Source organism: Pyxicephalus adspersus, chromosome Z (genome assembly GCF_032062135.1).
Source record: "Pyxicephalus adspersus chromosome Z, UCB_Pads_2.0, whole genome shotgun sequence".
Lineage (NCBI taxonomy): Eukaryota > Metazoa > Chordata > Amphibia > Anura > Pyxicephalidae > Pyxicephalus > Pyxicephalus adspersus.
In genome coordinates, this window is record NC_092871.1 from 22830540 (window position 1) to 22837332 (window position 6793).

The 6793-nt window shown below is 36.9% G+C and overlaps 1 long non-coding RNA gene across 1 annotated transcript; it reads right to left on the reverse strand.

Moving 5' to 3' along the window:
- Positions 1–2657: 2657 nt before the first annotated feature.
- Positions 2658–5278, reverse strand: LOC140344054 (uncharacterized). Its single transcript, XR_011923470.1, has 2 exons — positions 5183–5278; positions 2658–3936 (listed from the first exon to the last, which is right to left on the reverse strand). It is a non-coding gene; the product is annotated as an uncharacterized lncRNA (long non-coding RNA).
- Between the last annotated feature and the right edge of the window lie 1515 nt (positions 5279–6793).

Sequence of the window (6793 nt, forward strand, 5' to 3'; positions counted from 1 at the left end):
TAACCCTATGATATAATAGATATAATCGTTCTTTGATCCTGCATGAGATATTCTGTTGCCACGATGGAGTTGAGGCAGAGGACATAGCTACATCATGTCAGGTAGGTGAATGAATTGATTGTGTGCTTTATTATTAAACAATGCCATACTTTTCAACAAAACTAAAGCTCATCATATCAATCTGTTTTAGCCTAAGTTTCTATATTAATCATAAAAATCACTCATGAAAGGTTCCTGCCATATGCAAGTATTCTTCAGTCATGTGGCCATATGCACATGGACTACATACTTTATATATCCATCTGCCTACCAAAGCCACCAGTACTTTTCAACATGTGTTTGCAACCTGCATCCAACACAAAGTTAAACACGCTAGGGCACCTCACAGCAAAAACCTATCCCGTAGAATAACATTTACATGGGAAGCAGGCTTGGTGTGGCTCTATGGTTTATAGATCACCAGGGTGGTCTCTTGGTTAATTGCCCCAGCAGGCTTTACTTATAGTGCTGCTGTTGGTGACCACAGGGAATTGCAAGCTTTGTGCATCTCACGTAATATGTGTGTGATATTAAAAACAAAGGTTTGGATAAGTTGTAAGTAAATTAAAACTGCCCATAGATATTAGATCACAAACTTGTTGAGATGGCCCATCTATTTTTTTAAAAATTGCCACCATTGGAGGCCAAGACTTCATGTGTACAGACATATTTTATTTTTTCACTACTCATCTTTTTCTAGAATTTATGGAATGGAATGACTTTACACGAAAATCATTTTTAGATTTGAAGTGTCACATTATTTCTTGGTGGGTGCAGACAGGTGATATCAACTGCCATGTTAAGAATGCTTTAACTTGTTTGGTATCATAAATGTTTGTATCTACATTGTGTTATTTCAAGTAGGCAGAATTTCCTGGCCACATGTAACTCTAGCTGCTTTATCTGAAGCTCTCTCTCCATCCTGTCTCCCTTGGAGAGTGATGACTCAGGTTCTTGTAAACTGACACAAGGGAGGTTGGCAGACTATGAGGCAATAACAAGATGTATCTGGATCTTGTACATGCACTTTTAAAGCTCAGATGTAAAAATGGAATTCCTGCCACATGAGAATACATTATATCAGTCACAGCTAAAACTTTTTTCCTCCAATGTGAATTAAGGACTAACTCTAATCCAAGATATATTGTAGGTTGAATCACCTGTGTCGTTTTTGGTTTTGGATATGCCAGTGGGGAGATTTTCCTTTTGTAACTGGCGTATTAGATTTCAATGATACAAGCCCATAACTAAGATATCATACTTGATGCTGTTTTTTCTCACAATATATTGGATATGTTATGGGGGACTAGAACCATGGGCCTGATTTATTAAAGCTCTCCAAGGCTGGATAGGATACATATTCATCAGTGAAGCTGGGTGATCCAGGATATGGTCCAGGATTCAAAACATCTGCTAGCAAATAGCAAATGACCATTCCAGGTTTGCTGGATCACCTGGCTTCACTGATGAACGTGTATCCTCTCCAGCCTTGAAGAGCTTTAATAAATCAGGCCCAATGACTTGAGTTGAGAAAATTAAATACACTTTGCAACATGTTACTATTGGAGTGCCTGAGAGATATAAGAGATTACCATTAACTGTAGAGAAATAAAATACCTGGGAGTTGGCCCTTAAAGTGACCTTCCCTGCAATTATATATACATATATCTGTTTAATATAGGTTTAATATGGTTATATACATACCTCTCCAGTGGGACATGTCTTCTACTTTTCCTTTGCTCTGCTATTCTTTTTCCGAACCTCACATCATTAAACAACTCAGCAGGGGTTGGAGTAGGATAATGCTCCTGGAAGAAGCACATGCTAAAGTCTAGGCAAGACTGAAATGAAGGCAGAAGAACAGGCAACCAGTGAGATGAATATAACAATTTCATCTATATATACCAGTGAGATGAATAATATACCTATATGACAATATTTCATCTAATAACTCCAATAGTAATACCCAATCTGTCTTATGCTATCTAGTACACTTTGCAGACTCCTCTGAGGACCATGGGTGCTGTGGAATGTATAAAAAATTACTTTTTTTTCTAGAGCTTGTTACTACTTTTGAAATATACAATATTTAAATATTTAAAGGGCTGATTTGGGTGCTGAACCAACAAACCGATGCAACCCTAGGCAGTGAGCTTGTGATTCCCTGAGCTTAAAAGGAAGTGAGAAAAATAATGGGGGGCATGAATGAAGACTGGAACTGGGTGATAGAGGAGGCAAGTGAGGCAGAATTTCGCTGTGGAATGAGTGAGACCTTGTTTTTATATGGAAAGGGGAATAACATAGGAAAAAATAATTTAAGTGAAGCTTTCTGAAAAAAAGTAAAGCAATTTTGAAAAACAATCATACCACTAATATGTCATTGCTGAAATGATTCAACCACTGAAAGGTCCACTTTAAAGCAAACTTTAAACTAGTTGTCATGCTCCACTTTTTGCATTTATAAAGACTGATTTTAAAGGTCTAGATGAAGCTTAAGTACTACATTTAGCCCAAGGCCAATTAATGGCTAAAAATGATAAAGAAATGACACCGATTTTATTGTTTAAGTCCTACAAATAAGTAGCAACCTTTTGTCATAATTAACCCACAGATTCCACTTAATGCAGAGATTTTATTTGTTTTGGATAGAATTATCTTTGAAACTTCTTTCCAGTAAATGTCCCTTAATGAGAGAACACCATCATTTCAGTGTGGACATGCAGAATATCAGTATCCCTGTGAGAGCTGAAGGTAAAACCTCCTGTCCTAAATAAATCACATAATACCAGAGGAAGAACAGATGTGCTGAGCATTAGGATAATTCATCTGTTTATTCTATCTGTTCCGTAATATCTTTTATCTCAGTTCCGCTGCTGTCTGTCTCCATTCTGCCTCCCTGCATGTATCAAGGGACTCTGGTACTGTATAACAAGTAGGATATTTCTTTTTACCATAAATTCTGACTCTCAAAAGCACGATTAAACCTGGATAAATGATTCTCAGTGTAGAACCCAGCTGTCGCTCCTGAAAACATCTGCCTTTCCCATATTTCTTGATACAAGAATAGCCAGTAGTAACCAAACTACAACATATGTTTGAATCACCCAACCCCCCAACCATCACCACACTACCACAACTACAAGAAAGTGATCTTCTAGAATGCCAATTTTATTGCTAAAAGTGTAAAGTAGATCATGGTTCTGCAATGACTAATGGGCATGTGTAAAGGTAGGTGTTCCTAAGGACATAGCTAATTGTGGCAATTGTGATATTGAAATGCTAAAATAAATGAGATAGAATAGATTGTGGCCAGAAATATTTCTATTCAAAGTTTGCAAAGTATGCAGTTGTCCAAAGGCCTATTGATTGTGGGGCATACCTCTCCAGTCTATATATGTAGTAGCATGATCATACAGTCTTACCATCTACATGATAAAGTGACCAAACCTGTTAATAATTGCCAGGACAATTGCATTATTTGGCCAAACCAATTCTGGCTGGGGTTGAGATTGGTTCTCCACAAATGTGTTTCCGATCCATCATCACGTGACTGATTCTGCCTGGATGGTGGATTGTTTGTTTGATGATCAATATATGCCACACTGCCACTCCAAGGGTCCTTTGCATAGAATGATCCCCATCTCTAAACTATATGAGCACCTGAACTGGAGCATGGATGGGTGCTACAGTAGCTTGTTTTGTTTTATTTTATCATTTTGTTTAGTGCTAGATGGTGCAACCTTCAGACACTGCTTTCCTCTCAAGTTTCCCATTAGTTTTAGCTCCACCTTTTCTAAATAAGAACATTGTTGCATAGATATCTTCTTGGTAAGTTGACACAGCCTGTGGATCTTGTCAAATCATCAGGTTGCCATATTGTTCCCACAGAAGGTATATCTGTAGCAAAAAATGATATATGAAAAATACCAATGGATCTATTTGTCTTTACATGATCATAAATCATGATGTACAGAAAAAAAATACTTTTGGAGTGTCTAATTTAGGAAAAAAATACATGTTAATAGATCCTGCTGCTATAGAAAGTTAAGTAAGATCAAGAGTAGTTTAAATACAGAATAAAACATTTCTGACATAAACTATATTCATGGTTTTGTTTAACAAAATGTTTCTTATATCCTTAATATAATGAAAGCTTGGAGGATTATTATTACACAGTATTTATATAGTGCCAACTTATTACGCAACATTGTACAAAGTTCATAGTCATGTCACTAACTGTCCCTCAAAGGGTCTCTCAATCTAATGTCCCTACCATAATCATATGTCATTATTACAGTCAATGTTGGGGTGAAGCCAATAAACCTAACTGCATGTTTTTGGAATGAGGGAGGAAACCGGAGTCCCCGGATAAAACCTGCACACATGCAGGTAGTACTCTGGCCGAGATTCGAAGCTGGGAAAGCTGGCAAAGGCCAGAGTGCTAACCTCGGAGCCACCATGTTGCCCATATAGGGTAAATTTTTCCCAATATAAGACATATATATTCTATTTATTGTCATAAAAAGTGTGACATTCTGACAGCTGGGTAGCAGTAGCCTGGCATTCACTGTTATCACCTACTGTAATCTAATCATCTCAGTATACTTGTAACAATCTACCTAAAAATACCATTTCTGTCACCCCGGAGAGATTGCAGAAAAGAGTGTCATGGAGAATAGGGGGATCTTCAGAGTTGTCTGGTTTGTGTCACTTTGGGCTCTTGACTGTTGACATGCCAAGATAAAAACTCAGGTATAACGTACATATGTAAGGCAGCATATGCATATCACAGAACGGGCTTATTAAAAATGCAATTACCTAAATTTGTTTTAAAAAAACAACAGTTTTGTCACTATTGCAGAAAGGCAGAAAAATGTAGTTCTAACACAGAGACAGTCACTCCAAATGACGGACATTTGGTAGCTAATTCATGATGTTCACAACAGCGGGGTGCATGGGTCCCCCACCAGGTGAAATAAAAAGAAGAATTTGGAAGTACATCACATATAAAAAAATATTAGCTCCAGGAAGCTACAAACCCTGAGAGAGATGGTATGAAACAGAACTCTGCTAGGGAGAGATGTATCACAAATCAATGTCAGGAGAATGCACAGGCCTCGCAGTAATATGAGCTCATGCTTACCATGCAAAGTCCATTGTGTCTACTGAAACAAAACAAGCCGTCCTGTCCCGGCTATTACCAGGAAGACGGCCAGTGTTCTATGTTCTGTGACATGTGTGCAGCACACTAACACAATATTGTTTTCAAGCCTGTGTTGTAATAAGTTATTAACTGTAAGCATTGCAGAACAAACTATGCAGAAAAGAAGGACTAACATAAACCTATTACCCACAATATGGAGTCACACAATGCAAAGTCAGATCACAGCTGCAAAGCAAGCTCTCTGTAGGGGAACACTTTTTGTATTATTGAAAAGAAATATATATATTTAAGTTGATTGCTCTAAAGTGACCGTGTTGCTAAAATATATTGAATGTCTTCTCACCAAAGTAGTTAATACTTATATATCCCCATTACAGCCGATTTATGATATAATGAATAGATACATGTCTGGTACCTGCCTGAAGAATAGTCAGTATTTGACATTTCCAGGTTTTTTAGTCTTCTGTGGTTTCGATCCATATGTTCCAATGTCACTAATGACTAATCAGAGCAATTGGGGGGGACACAGGCACTGCCATATGTATTGCATGCTGAACAATATGATATAAGCTGCAATGGGAAGGCAGGAGGGACAAGCTCGTAAAGAGGTAGGTATATTATTCTTCTTCTGCAGGAAACTTGTGACAATTGTGATATTGAAATGCTCTACTAAATGAGATAGAATAGATTGTGGCCAGAAATATTTCTATTCAAAGTTTGCAAAGTATGCAGTTTTCCAAAGGCCAATTGATTGTGGGGCATACATCTCCAGTCTATACATGTAGTAGCATGATCATACTGTCTTACCATCTACATGATAAAGTGCCCAAACCTCTTAATAATTGCCAGCACAATTACATTATTTGGTCAAACCAATTCCAGGATTTTTAGTCTTTAGAAGAAAGAGGTTCTTCTAAAACATTAAACACATCTCTTGTTACTGTAGTCACATACATTGTTTCTAGGGGGATTGGTCTTTGCCTTTATGATCCATGAAAAACTATAGCGTTTCTTATATTCTTATTGGACAGTAAATGTTTTTTCCTGGCATATTGTACAATTAATTTTGTTTGATCCCATTCTGATCATAGATGCCTTAACATTAACACCAACTGTTGCAAGAGTTACCTGGAGATCCTGTATAAAAATTTTGTGGTCTTGGAGACTTACTTTAGCATTAAACGGTCAGCTTTTGTGTTAATTTGTTGGCTTGGCTAGTCTTGGATAATGTAATGTAATAGATTAACTGATATTAAACCATGTCTTTAAATTCTTTGCCAAACTCATAGGCATCCACAACCTTATGAGGGACTTATAGAGCTTTTTTATTTAAATGATGAGCAAATATTAGTTTCCATATTCAGCATACATTTATGTAAATAATTCCTTAAAAAAAACATATTACTGAGGATAAAATGGAATATATTTCTGTATTTTTAAGCTGAACTTCAACCTTACTTTCAGTTTTGCACAGTTGTATAGGATCTTTACCATTACCAAAATTTCTTATTTGGATTTTACTACCCATGGGTATGCAATAGAAGCAACAAGTTAGACAGAGTCTGTCACATTTCATAGCTAGAAGACATC